At 43.1% G+C, this 14,775-nt stretch overlaps 1 protein-coding gene across 2 annotated transcripts in view; it reads left to right on the top strand.

The window, feature by feature from the left end:
• Positions 1-905: 905 nt before the first annotated feature.
• ERBIN (erbb2 interacting protein) overlaps positions 906-14,775 on the top strand; it is a 103,017-nt gene continuing 89,147 nt past the window's right edge. For both annotated transcript variants that reach the window (XM_066613437.1, XM_066613438.1), the window contains exon 1: positions 906-1,352. The gene's annotated coding sequence lies outside the window, so the exon portion shown is untranslated. The remainder of the gene's footprint in view (positions 1,353-14,775) is intronic.

Genomic DNA, 14,775 nt, shown 5'->3' on the forward strand with positions numbered 1-14,775 from the left:
GCAAGGAGTTCCACAGACTAATGGCAAGGTGGGTAAAGAAATACTTTCCTTTAACTGTCCTGACTCTGTCAACACTCAATTTCAGTGGATGGCCCCATATTGTGTAAGGGGGAAAAGGAACATCCTCTAGTCTTTGTCCTCTTCTAATCCTTATTCCCCCCACTCCAACTCCCCTGACTTAACTTTCCCCTGCTAGCCTCCCTGCAACTCTTCTCTGGTCCAGCCAAACAGAAGAGCCTCCCCCTCCTCTCGCGCGCGCGCGCGCGCTCTCTCTCTCTCTCTCTCTCTCTCTCTCACACACACACTCACTCACTCACTCACTCACTCTGCCTTCTCACTCTCTGGGGTTCTTTTTTCCCCCCTGACACACCCTAACCTGCTTGTCCTTCACGCGCGCCCTTCAGAGCAGGGTCATTGGCTGCCGCTGGAGGATCCTGCGTTCCGATTGGCTAAGACGCGCAGCCTTCATTCCAGACTTGTTGTCTGGCTCTGTGGCTGAAGGGAAGCGAGAGCGGCAGCAGCAGCAGCTGCGCTGTGAGGCCGCGAGACTGAGGGCGAGAAGGAGGGTGTCAGTCACGCCTGGCTGTCTGGGCGGCGCTGCAGCGTTTCCCCCCGGCCTGGGCGGAGGTGGTGGCGGAGCTGCTCCGCCGCCGCGGTGTGTCTCGGGCGCCCTCCTTCCCTCGCTGCCGCGTCGACGACGCCCTTGTCGCTGAGGAGACACCTCAGCCAGCCCCTGGCCGGCGCCCAGAGCGAGCTGCCGGGGGGAGGAGCGGCGGCGCTGGCGGGAGAGCGCGGCGGCTGCGGGGCCAGGAGGGGGCTCGAGGCGCTTCCCACCTCGCCTCATGCTGCTGCTGCTGCTGGCGGAGGAGAAGGCGGCGCGGGGCTGCGGCAGGCTCTACGGCGTCCTGGGCCCGGCCTGCTGAGGAGGGCAGGGCAAGGCAGGGCAGGGGGACTCGGCCCTCCCTGAAAGGGGGAGGCTCGGCTCGGCTCGGCTCGGCTCCGCCACACGAACCGCGGGCCCGGTCGGGGCCAGGAAATGACTCTTCCCCTGCCGGGACTGGGCGGTGGTGCTGGAGCCACCTGAAGCCGCGCAGCCGTCGAGGCGAAAGCCCTCGCTCCCCCGCGAGGAACAGCAGCGAGGGCGGAAGGAGGACGCCAGCCCGCTCCTCGGCCTTTCCCCCGGGCCCGCTGCGCCCCCTCCCTCGTATCTCCCTCTCCGCCGAAAGCTGTTGCATCCTCTTCCTGCAAGCTGAAAACTTGGGCTGCATCTAAAACATCTGGCGGCCGCTGCGAGATCCTGAGCGTGGTGACGATGATGATGGACGAGGAAGTCGGGATGCCCGGAGTGTGAGGTGCGTTAAGAGCCCATCCTCTGCCTGTTTACTCAGAAGTCAGTCCCATGATAGTCAGTGGGGCTTACTCCCAGGAAAGTGTGGATAGGATTGGAGCCTCAGAGCTCAATCCTATGCCTGTCTACTCAGAAGTCAGTCCCATTATTGTCACTGGGGCTTTATTTTTCTTCCCCACCACGTCAGAGTTGCTCTGCCTCACTTCCCAGGCAAGATAGGAGCCCAATCCTAGGCTTGTCTACTCAGAAGTGAGTTCCATAGCAGTCAGTGGGGCTTTATTTTCTTCCCCACAACGTCAAAGGCACTGGCAAAGTTGCTCTGCTTCACTTTCCAAGCGAGGTACTTGGAGCCCAAGCCTGTGCTTGTCTTCTCAGAAGTAAATCTTATAGTGAATGGGGCTTAATCCCAGATAAGTGTGGATAGGATTGTGGCCTTAAACAGGTTTGTTGTTCTTTTTGGAGGGGGTTGGTGATGTTGGTGGTATGTGTATAGTTTTTTCAGGTCTGGAAGATTTGTCCATAAAATGTATCATTTGCATGCTGGAGGATGAGGAAGGGGGAGTTTGTGCTTCATTTGGTCTTTTAGTTGTGCTTCTGTCCTCTTCTATTTTCTTCATATCTTTTACAGATTTTGAATTGAGTTTCCCGTTTCCTGTGTGTGTGCACATTCGGGTGTGCACCCAAGACAGAGGGAGAGTCTGATTCTGAGTCTTGTGGTTTTGTGTGTGTGTGTGTTGAAGAGTCGAATTCTTTTTCTTTTCCCCCCCTAACTTCTCAAACAGAAGTTTCTTTGTTCCACAGCAGAAGGTATTGAAGTGAAACTGCCTGGTGATTATGCATTCACAATCTTAAACGCATTTTGTCTGTAGAAACAGTTGTTGCTGAACCTGTAACTTATTTCCTCTGCAAAGGTCTCAATGGTTAGGATTCCTTTGTATGTTAAAGAGTTACAGAAGCTCTTTTTTGGGGGGGAGATCGAGGTATTTCTTGAATAGACTTTTTGTGGATATCAAATAAGCATATAGTTTCTAAAGCTCTGTAAAAGTCTCAAGTAGCTCCTCTTTGAAACCTCTACCTTGAAGAGATTGAAGTACTTGGAGGTACTTTGGTTTGTATTATTCTATAAAATAAGCCTTAGTTTCTTCACTTTTAGTTATCTCAGCATAGGAGTCTGACTTTCAATGCAGTCCTTTATTTCTAAATGTAGTTTGTATATCAATTTTTTTTCCTAATAGTATCCAGAAGAAGGAGTAGAATTGGCTTATTTCATACATATTACTCTTGACTGCATATTTTGGCCTTGGTGTAATTGGGAAACAGATGTGGAGTGGCCACAACAGGTTTCTTTAGAACTTCTTTTAGATTCAGATGTTATTGTAAGGAAAATGAAAGGCTGCTTATAATTTGTTGAATTAAAACAAGAAATGGAATATTCAAATCTGCAGAAAATGCAGTTGTCAAATTGTGTATAACCCTGAAGGCTATAATTGAAACCTCCCTTGTCTTGATAGGTTTGTCTTTACTCACATCATCAACATAGACCAGGAAAACCACGTATGCTGATGAAAATCACTTGTAATCACCAAAAATATTTTCAGTGAAAAATCTGAAAACTTTATTTAAACCATACAACTCGAAGACACAGAAGGTTACTTTTGGCCATCTCAGAGGACTGGACAAAATAGATGGCAGTGAACTTCAGTTTCCTTATATGGGTTATGCTTGGCAGAAAAGCAGTGAAGTCTAAATAGAGTAATCCTTTCACAAAGAATGATCACTTCTAAAGCAGTGTTTCATTCCCAGCAATGACTCCTTAGATTCTGAAGGAGATAAAATGTATTTTTGCATGACAAATGCATCTATACACTGTTGTACTCATGATTCTTTTGAATTCTTTCATGTTTCAACGCATTGCTGTTGATATTCTTCAGTCTCAGCGCTCTTAAAACTTCTTAAATTAATCTAGCCACCCAATCTAGACAAGGACCCTTTCAAAATATGCAAGTATAATATGCTGCTTCTTAGGGCTAGTGTTTCTGCCATAGAAGTCCATTCATTTTTATATAGTTTAGAATTGATTTGTTGCTGATGTAGCTCCTGGCAAATAAAGTTCTTGTGATAGACTGTGATAGATTGTCTGTCAAGTATTTGAATGTTCATCTATATAGGCAGTTAGTGCATTCTAAGCTTGCCTAGTGGCATGTGTGTATGCTACATTCCAGCAGTGGTTTATGAAAACCTAATTCTGGTTTCTTAGAATTATCCATATGCAAGTGTTTTTTGTTTTGTTTTAGTAAAATTTGCTTATGTATAATATCATTTAATCAGAAAACCGACTTAATGTTAAAATTATAAGAATTAACTTTACTGATGTCACTTTTTCAACCACATTTTGTAACTGGCCATATTCTGTGCACCTTCAGTATTATGTAGGTGTACTTTAATTTATGTTTTTATCTTAAAATATAAATATTGATTGATATTGGAGTCCAATTTTAATTCCATTGGCCTAATTGTAAGAGTATCATCTGTTGTACAGTATTTTCCCTTGCACAAAATATTTTGGTAGGTTTTTTTTTTTTAAACCTGGGGTAGGTTGGGCAGGATTATTTCTTAACTTCTTCCATAACCCCAGAAGTAATAAATGAGGGAAAACATAAATAGAGATTAAAGATTTAGCTTCCCAATAAGTTTTCAACAAACACTTTCTTGATAAATATGCAAAAAATTGTGAAATGTGCTTTGGTAAATCAGATAAATGCATGACTGTACTCTTCAGTGAGTCATTAGGAGATTCAGCAAAAATAATAAACCTGTGCAGTTGGTGGTGTAGTGCCAATAAAGTATAATTGAATAGGCAGTTAAAACAGGTTCAATCAAAATACTTTTTCTTTGCCTCAATAAGAAACTGTGATTAACTAAAAGTATGGAATAGTGAGCAGATAGTAGTTCAGTATATTAAATACATTTTTCATATGGACATCTAGTTTTAAAAGTAAAATGTGTATTTTGTTTATGTAGTGGCTCTTCAAAGATTTTGATGGTTGCCCACTTATCCTTAGTGAGAAGGCAGATAAAACTTTATGAAGAACTTTTAAAGCTAGGCAGATGTGCACATGGAATCAGATCTGTGTGCATGCATCCTGGTGTAGCTTGAGACACATGAACAAATTCCATTTAGTTTCCTGCACTCCCCATTCTTGGATCTTTCCTCCCCCCACCACACACAGGTGGAGGAGGTAATCAGCTTAGGATGGAATCCTAGCCTCTTCCATTTCCAACTGGGAAATGGGACATATATTTCCATTTCCAGCTGGGGGGACACACACATATATTTCTGAATTCTCTCTCTTCCTCGCATATAGCAAAGTAGGACAAGCCCTGTGTTACATATTTCTACCAGGGTGCTCACTTACTACACACAGTGAGGTTTCCTTGCACAGTGGCAGATTCAAAAAACTTACGACTGTCCCCCCCCCTTGCAGTCTGAAGTGGACCAACCTAGCATTCTACTGCATCAGCCCTAGGTCATGTTTGGTGGAGGAGCCTGGCTCTCCTTCCCCTTTATTTTTTGCTCCCCTTTTTTATCCCCGGGGAGGTTCTTGCTCAGGCTTGCCTACCTCCAACTCACTTTCTCACCTCCAATCCATGGACATATTCCCCTCCCTCTTCAGCCAGTGTTCTCGCCCCCTCATTGACTAACATGCCTGTTATAGGCCTCTGTCTGCCTCTCACAGGACTCCTTTCCTATTGGTCCAGGGAGCCTTCCTTCCTACTCCTCTGAGCTTCTCCTGCACACTCCACCCACTTCCTCCAAAGTGCTGGTGGCTCCCATTCTTTCCCCCCTAGAACAGGGAAAAGGCTAGAGAGACACAGGAGGGAAAAGTGGTAGAAGCGTTTATTAAAATTGCTGAAGGCCAATTTTTTTTTTGTGAGACCTTGTAGACCACTTTTCAGGTTCTTTTGGACCACCGGTGGTCTGCAGAACACCAGTTGGGAGCCACTGATCTAGCACTAGTGGGCTTTGACCAGTATGGCGTCTTTCCTACCAAGCCATATTGTCAGGTTTCAGTTGTATGTGAGAAACTAAAGCAACTTGTCCATGTTAGCTGCTTTCCAACTTTATTAAAAATGCTATGTATATTCTTGGACAAATATAAGTTAACCATAAGAGTTTTTTTCAAGACTGTGTTTTTCTGTATGTGCTCCCTGCTATTTAAGATTATGTCTTGCTTTGTGTGACATTAAGGCAAGAAGGATGACCTCTGCAAGAATCAGAGCATTCTCAGGGATTGCCCTGGAGTTGTGTAACAGTCAGATAGAGAGGTGAAAAGCGGTGTGCCCCAAGGATCTGTCCTTGGACCGGTGCTTTTCAACCTCTTCATAAATGACCTGGAGACAGGGTTGAGCAGTGAAGTGGCTAAGTTTGCAGACGACACCAAACTTTTCCGAGTGGTAAAGACCAGAAGTGATTGTGAGGAGCTCCAGAAGGCTCTCTCCAGACTGGCAGAATGGGCAGCAAAATGGCAGATGCGCTTCAATGTCAGTAAGTGTAAAGTCGTGCACATTGGGGCAAAAAATCAAAACTTTAGATATAGGCTGATGGGTTCTGAGCTGTCTGTGACAGATCAGGAGAGAGATCTTGGGGTGGTGGTGGACAGGTCGATGAAAGTGTCGACCCAATGTGCGGCGGCAGTGAAGAAGGCCAATTCTATGCTTGGGATCATTAGGAAGGGTATTGAGAACAAAACGGCTAGTATTATAATGCCGTTGTACAAATCGATGGTAAGGCCACACCTGGAGTATTGTGTCCAGTTCTGGTTGCCGCATCTCAAAAAAGACATAGTGGAAATGGAAAAGGTGCAAAAGAGAGCGACTAAGATGATTACGGGGCTGGGGCACCTTCCTTATGAGGAAAGGCTACGGCGTTTGGGCCTCTTCAGCCTAGAAAAGAGACGCTTGAGGGGGGACATGATTGAGACATACAAAATTATGCAGGGGATGGACAGAGTGGATAGGGAGATGCTCTTTACACTCTCACATAATACCAGAACCAGGGGACATCCACTAAAATTGAGTGTTGGGCGGGTTAGGACAGACAAAAGAAAATATTTCTTTACTCAGCGCGTGGTCGGTCTGTGGAACTCCTTGCCACAGGATGTGGTGCTGGCGTCTAGCCTAGACGCCTTTAAAAGGGGATTGGACGAGTTTCTGGAGGAAAAATCCATTATGGGGTACAAGCCATGATGTGTATGCGCATCCTCCTGATTTTAGGAATGGGTTAAGTCAGAATGCCAGATGTAGGGGAGGGCACCAGGATGAGGTCTCTTGTTATCTGGTGTGCTCCCTGGGCCATTTGGTGGGCCGCTGTGAGATACAGGAAGCTGGACTAGATGGGCCTATGGCCTGATCCAGTGGGGCTGTTCTTATGTTCTTACGTTCTTATGATAGACCCATGGGATGCCTTAAGACAAAAAAGTGAATAATATGTGGAAAATGTGCAGTTTACTTATAATTAGTGATATTTCATGTTACCTCTGCTTCTCTTTGCAAGTAGTATGCAGCAGGTATGCCTGGTGGGGTTTGGAGTTGGTGAGACCAATGTCTTTTGCTCATGCGTAACATGCATCACTACAACAATTGCAATGGTTCATGTGTCCTTCTTTTTGTTTATGTTGCTCCACATATAATCAAGTGTGGAATCTATTGTAGTCTTTATCATGCTCTCAAAAATCAGTATGACATTATACAATAGTCTTCATACTGAAGACTGTGTGAGGCAGCAGTACAAATATAATACAGAAAGCAACCCTCCTGGGACCTGCATACAGAATATGCATATAGAATATGTATGTGCAACCCCCTGATTTTAGAAATGGGCTATGTCAGAATGCCAGATGCAAGGAAGGGCATCAGGATGCAGGTCTCTTATCTGGTGTGCTCCTTGGGGCATTTGGTGGGCCGCTGTGAGATACAGGAAGCTGGACTAGATGGGCCTATGGCCTGATCCAGTGGGACTGTTCTTATGTTCTAATAGGGCAGCCAACTCTGAAGTTATACCTAAAGAAGTCCTTCCCCAGTACTCAAACACTTTTTACACTCTCAGACTATTAAAATCTCCAAGATTGTTTTTGGTAATCTGGAGATTAATGCTGATTCCTGGAGACATTCATGCTAGTCCTGGAGGGGTAGGAACCCCTGCACAAATTTGTACCTTAAGAACATTCATGTGTACTTTTTTTCAGAAGAGTTAATATTGTACACTTCAGATGTAACTAGATCATTCAAGATCATGTTGGCCAGTCTCTTCTCATAGCATAGCCATTAGGGTTTTGTGAGGATAAAAGGGGGTTGAGGGAATGTTATGTCTGGCAGTTAGAGCTCCTTGGAGGGAGGGGGCTCAAATTTGTACGTAACATCTTTGAGGGTGGGAGGGGGCACTGGTGAGGAATTTGAAAATAAAAATCTACTAGGCCAGGTCCACCTTTCTACACCAACTGTGTCTGTCATACTAGGAACAAGGTCTGTTGCAAACGGATGGTGAATCTGCTATTTAGAATTGTGCTTTTTCTTCCCAATATGTCAACTGCTTCTACTTACCTGAAAGGAAGTAGTATCCAAGAGGTATCTTGAGTAGGGCTCTTTGTTGTTATGTACCCCAATGACAACTCACTGGATTGAAAATTACCTTACAACTGCTGGCAGCCTCAGCAGCAATTGGCTGAAAGTTGTTGAGGAGAAAGAATTATCAAAACCTTTAGCCAACTGCTGCTGAAGAGAAGAGCAGAACCCATTGGAAACCCTGTGTTGAGAAGATTGTTGTAAAAGAGTCTGGTCATGTGAGCGTCTAGTCTTCAGGCCCCTTTCTCTTGCCGTGACAGCCTTACAGAGGCTTGAATGAAAAGCCAGCTTGGAACTAGGCATGAGAGACACACAATGAGATTGGATCACCAGAAGAAAATATTTGCATTACTGAATTAAAGACTTGTGTGTGACCTAGTCTAAGTCACTTACTAATTAATCATGAAATCTTTAAATGTATTTTTATCTTGGAAGGGTCAAGCTCCATTTTCCCCTGTGGAGGACCCTCCTCCCATCAATTGACTTGTAATGGTGTTTGAAATAACAGTTTATTGTTTTGCTTTTGGGGGGCTGCAGTGAAGTGATCCATATAGGTTTTGCTGATGGAACAGTATATTGGCCATATGGTGTTAATGGAGTTCTGTTGTGATTTGCAAGTCCTTCAGTGGGATTCCTTTTCCATGGTCTTGGTATATGCTGGTTCCACCACTGGTGGACCCCTGGACCATGGGGTGGTCTCTGAAGCCACTTCTGGGTTGTGAGAAGCCCACAACCCCCTCCCTTGGCCCTGGCGCACCTAGTGGAAGTGTTTGGAAATCCTTCTGGGATGTGCTAAGGTCAAGGAGAGGGGATTGCAGTCTTTGCACAACCCAGGAGTGGATTCAGTGTCCGCCAGAGACTACCCTACAGCTGGTGCAGTTTGCGGTGCTGTGGTAGAGAATGTGATTTAAAAAAAAATTTCTAAAGCAGAGTTGACCATTTATAGATTTTGGTATCCATGGGGGGGGGGGGGAAGCTGGGAATTGAACTCCTGTGGGTGCAGAGGGTCCACTGTATAGTTAATTTTGGCTTTAATTTTCTTGCCCTCAGAGTGCAGGGATCAGAGAAGCCAACAAAATTCTATTATTTTATTTTTAAAATAGCAGTTTCAAGACTGAGGCAATTTACAGTCAGTTCTTGATGTCTGCTGGGGTTAGGTTCCTGGAAACCCCAGTGGTTACTGATTCTGCAGATAGGGAGTCATTGATCCTATGGGGTTAGGGGAAGGTGCCAGCAAGAGCCTGCCAGCAGGAGAAGCCAGTGGAGACCTTTAAAAGGCATCTGCGAATACCACAGCTTCAGAATGCCCTTCAGAGACCTTCAGAAGCTTCCCATAGCCAATTTAAAGCTACCCACACTATTCTCGGGTGCCATTTTGAAGGTCTCCACTGGCATCCTGAAAATCTCTGCTGCATTCTGAAGGTCTCTCCTGACATTCTGGATGCTTAAGAGACCCTCAGAATGTAGCAGAGACCTTCAAAATTGTGTCCTCAAATAGCACAGCTTTAAATGTTGGTGGGAGCTTCTGAAGGTCTCCACTGGAGACCTTCTGGTAGAAACCTTCACAATGACATGGATAGCTGAGAATACCCCGTGAATACAGCATTGTAGTGGCAATCTTGGTCCCTGGGGATAAGCAAATCCATAAGTAGAGAGAACTGTTTGTAAGAATTTTTAAGTGCATGAACTATGACACTATGCACTGGATAGTTTGTCAGGTTAAACTGAGTTGGTGAGGTAGAATTGGGCAGCCTTTATGGCATTGCAGCTTCCCCATTAATCATGATTATTTTATGTACACGTTAGCTGTAGTTCTGTTCTGATTTACTGTAGGTTTATAGTGTGTCTTTGGTGTTGAACAAGTATTGCAACTGGATCATCCTGTAGAAAATAAGAGGAAAATATGATGATTGAAAATAAGGTTTCATACAGGGGACTTCAAAGCTTTGTTTTAAGAGTTCTCAAAGAAAATTAACAAATATTTATATTTGTGATGAAGAGTCTCTAGGACATTGGTTCCCAGCCTGTGGTTTAGAGACCCCACGTGGTCCATTGGACCCTGAGAAATGATCTGTGAGATCTCAGAAAAAATATCACTTTTGATCAGTTTAATTATCTCGCCAAGCAAGTGCTCCCTAACAGACCACCAGAGAGGGTGGAGAACAGACTGTCTGTAGTTGTCAGTGAAGTGTCAGCTGTGGCTGTGGGCAGTCCCACCATCTCTGGTAGTCCGGGGGGGGGCACTTGTTTGTGAGATGCTTCCCCATAGACCACCAGAGAGAGCAGAGAATGGACCCCTTGCAACCACAGCTGGCAACAGAAGCAGCAACCCAGAAATGTTCTCTATAAATAATAAATTTCTAATAAATATTCTCTAATTATTACAAATTTAATTATGTTATATGTGTGCAGGGGTTTAGTGTGGTCCACGGTAATTCCAATTTTTGCCTCAGTGGTCCACGAGCTCCTAAAGGTTGGGAACCACTGCTCTAGGTGTAGTAGATGCTCCTTGGAATTTTTTCATTATGTAACCATACATTTTTGTGCTGAATCATAATTGATTAAAAAAACAAAACTGATGTTTAGCAGATTTATTTCTGCAGTCAAAATGAAGAATACAAATTATAATTATAATGGAAAGATAATTTAAACATTAATTGAAGAAAAGCAGTATCATGCTTATGCTTTTCTTTAGATCAGTGGATCTCAGAGTGCATCTCTGGAGCCCTTTCTATAAGGAGTCTCAGGGAATCCCACTGGCACATGTGTGGAGTCTCAGGGAGCCCCATAGTGCCAGCATAAACCAGGCAGCGGATGGTTGGTGGCCATATATGGTGTGCTTATGTAGCCCTTGCAGAGGTCTCAGGGAGTCTCAGAGAACATAGAAGAAAATTTTGAGGGGCACTGCTTTAAATTAACTGTAACTGTATGGGTTTTTTTTTGTTAACTTACATTTTTGTTAATGTAAAACAATTTTTTTTCTTTTAGACTGGCAAAATGAAGTAATTTTTATAGCAGTTTGTATTTTAGGGAGGATAGATCAAAAGCAAACCTAAGGTCTTTTGATACATTTACAAGAACATTTGCCAGCAGAGAGGGTTATTCACTGTTTTTAGGTGGCAATTGGAAAGTCTGTACTTTGTTTTGAACTCAGATACTTTCGATTAGTCAATCATTTCTTCTCATTGTATCTATTCTTAGATTCCTCAATCCTAAGGGTAGTGTGCTCTTTGCTGTTTCATTTGTTTCCCTCAGCAGGCTAAAAATTGATTAGGAATCTGAAATATTCCATTAGGGTTTCTGTATTAAGAATGGGGACCCAGCGTTAAAGCACTTCATTTGATCTGCTAGAAAGGACTGCTTCCTTTCTAGTTCTGAAACATGTATGTTGGAATTGTCATGCTTCTTGTATTCTGTCCTTATGCAACTATGTGTTTGGGATTTGTTAGTGCTGTCATATGTCTGTTCAGAAATAAGACTCACTGTGCTCACTGGGTTTACTCTCAGGAAAGTGTGTATAGGATTGCAACCTTAAAATACCTAAAGGCTCTGCAGAGTGGAACTAGAGTTTTTCTTGGAATATTTTGTTCCAATTGCATACTTGGCTGTGTGCTGACTAGAGAGACCATTGTATATAAGCAATATGGAAGAAGGAAAGATAATGAATAAGACATTTTGGAAAGAAAGGAGACCTGTGAATGGGAAAAATGTATAGCAGAAATTAATCCCAGACATTCTGGTTGCTGAGGCTGAGGTAAAAACTAGATTATCTCTAGAATATAATGTGATCCCATACTTGAAATTGATACTACTGTTATTCCTTCTCCATATTACTGAAAGCAGTACCCTGCTTGCAACAAGTAGGCCTCACTGATAGTGTGTCATGCCCATTTAGATTGTGGTTTGCTAAAACATAAAGATCTTTTGTTTAGGGATGAAACATTCTGGTGCCAAAGAGTTTGATTCTGAGAATTGGGACCTTTTTTGTGTTTGTTTGTACGGCTTTAGTCAGTCTCCTGTTGAACACTTTGTACAAGTAACTTTAATTCACATGATATACGTACTTCTAAAATTGAAGAATAATTGATTACTCCTGTGATAAGGCTTCATCTCGTGCAGTTTCCTGGAGTAAACACCATTTGATACAGTGGAACTTACTTCAGAGTAAGCATACATCAGGATATGTTTACATTTAAGTGGAGGCTGAAAATACCTCTGTTTCAGCATACATTCTTTGGATTCTGCTGAATAAACAGGCTCTCCTTCTGATATTGGTTTTAATGTCTCTCTCCTTAGTTGTACACTGTTCTTTTCCGCTGTCTTATTTTATGTGGTGGCAGTCATCTTATTTTATAATGTAAGATATGTTGAAATGTGTTTGAAAAAAGCAAAGTAGAAATATTTATAACAATATAACTGTGTGAATAGTTCAGACAGAGACCATTTCCCTTGTACGAAGTACAGGTATTGGGTTAAATATTAAGGCTATGTTATCAAGAACCTCTTTTCCATGCAGAACAAGTATCTGCTTGTGGATCAGCTGTTTCTCCTAAGACAAGCAGCTTGTGTATTAAACTTGGTGTGAGGATAACACAAATATAACTGAGGAATCTCTTTTACATTTCTCTCTTAATAATACATATATATGCTGATTTAGCTAATGGTTGCAAAGCTCATTATTTTCCTGTGACCCTTGTCAACAAACAGGAGGCTTATTTTGAATAAAAAAGAAGTGAAGATCTAGAAATACTGGCTTTGCCAGTTGACTTGGTCCTGTGTAAGCTAAGGGCCAAAGTAGATGTGTTAACAGGAGACATGTCTGTCAGAATCGGGTGTCCTTGAATTCCTACAGAGGAATGCTGTTGAGTTTGAAAGTGCAGCATGGGTAAGCAGAAGGGGAGTAGCTAAACTGGCCTGTACTTTCTTTGTCCCCCTTTCTGAAAGTCGTGTTTTCTCCTGGTGGAGTTCTGCAACTGGATGTACAATAAGAAATGCCTGTACAAATAGATTTTTTTGGGGGGGAGGGGGAGCATAGTGTATGGCATGATTTCAGATTCTCATTCTTCACCCCCCCATGCTGCACTTCCTGCATCTACTACTTTTATAAGAATTTTACATCAGCTGGGTTAGCGCATGATACTATCATATCCAGCGGTGTCCCAAGACACAGGCATAGCTCCATCCTCCCTGTGCAGATAGAAATGGAGGTTTAAGTAGCATTCTTCCCTTTTGCCAACACCTCAGCATTCATTTCAGTGTCTTGGGTTGGCATGGAAGCCAGAAATTGAGGTGTATAATAAGGAGGTATTCTTGCAGTTAGCGAATATGCTTGAAACAGTTGCAAAACCTTTAAGGGCTAGTTTGAAATACAGAGTTCTTTGTTGGTTCCCTTATCTTACACAATTTATCCCTAAATGCTGCTTATGTTTTTTTTACTTAATAACATTTGGGGACCTAACTCTGTAATAGTTGGTCCATTAAAAAAATCCATTTGTGCAAGAGACAGCTGAAAAAAACCAAACAAAATCAGGGATGGGAACTTGAGTCAGGTGACTTGAGTAAGAGTTGCGAAAATCAGCGTTTTTCACTGACTAATGTACACTCAAGTCATGCATGTGGATGACTCAGCAAAAGATTCAAGTCAAGGACCTCTGACTTGTCACTTGGCCCCCGCAGATGGTATGGGAGAGCAGGGGAGTGTTTAAGGAGAACTCCAACACATACACATACACACACCCTGGCTGCAGCCCTGTTTTTTTCCATGACTGGAAAAGGAACAACTTTTCCAGGGACTTTTTAAAGGGAATGACTTGAATCTTTTTGAGTTGCGAAAATGCTCCAGGTGACTGTGAAAGTGCCCCTGTTAGGACTCATTTTTTACTCAAGTTGCTGGGGGTGGAAACTTGTGGCTTGACTCAAGTCAAGCTGTACTGGATTTGCCCATCCCTGACAAAAATTAAATTGTTTTGAAAGGAAAGTAACTTTTAAATATGTTTATAAGCAGTTAAACCAGATTCAGGCTCATTTTGTTGATGAAGCCCCAGTTGTATCTCATGCCAGAATCCCCAGATATATCTCATGCCAAGATCCAACAGTGGTTAAGTATGGAAATAGCAAAGCTTGACAAAACAGGTGCAAAATTTAATGATCTCCTAGAGTTGATTGGTGAAAGAAAAATATTGAGAAGGCAAACAGACCAAATATACATAGAGACGTAAATCCAAAGGTCACCTCTATTCCTTTCTTAGGACCCACTAAGGGCCCAATCCTATCCAGCTTTCCAGCATTGATGTGACCATGCCAACGGGGCACATGTGGTGAAGGGGGCAATTACGGGGCCTCCTCATGATAGGGAATGTTTGTCCCCTTACCTCTGGGTTGCATTGTGGCTACATCGGTGCTGGAAATTTGGTAAGGATTGGACCCTAAAAGATGCAAAGTTTTGAGCTTTTCAGTTCAAATTGGATGTTAAGCAAAGCAAAAAGGGCTTGGTGTAAAGTCAAAAACTTGCTCAAGACTTTGTCATTTTGGGTAATCCTAAAAGAGGTATTACTAGATACGTCTTTTGAATTCCACTTTGTTTACTCTGCTGGTTTCTTCAGCTCTCTCCTCTGTCTTCTAGAACAGTGATTCTCAAACTGTGGGTCGGGGCCCACTAGGTGGATCACGAGCCAATTTCAGGTGTGACCCGATTCATTTAAAAATTTTATTTCTAATATATTCGACTTGATGCCACCATGGTATGTGAATGCATTTAGGGAAATGTTACAGACATGTCCTTTTAACAAGCTACTCTGTATATTCTT

This window comes from Tiliqua scincoides, chromosome 2, assembly GCF_035046505.1.
Source record: "Tiliqua scincoides isolate rTilSci1 chromosome 2, rTilSci1.hap2, whole genome shotgun sequence".
NCBI lineage: Eukaryota > Metazoa > Chordata > Lepidosauria > Squamata > Scincidae > Tiliqua > Tiliqua scincoides.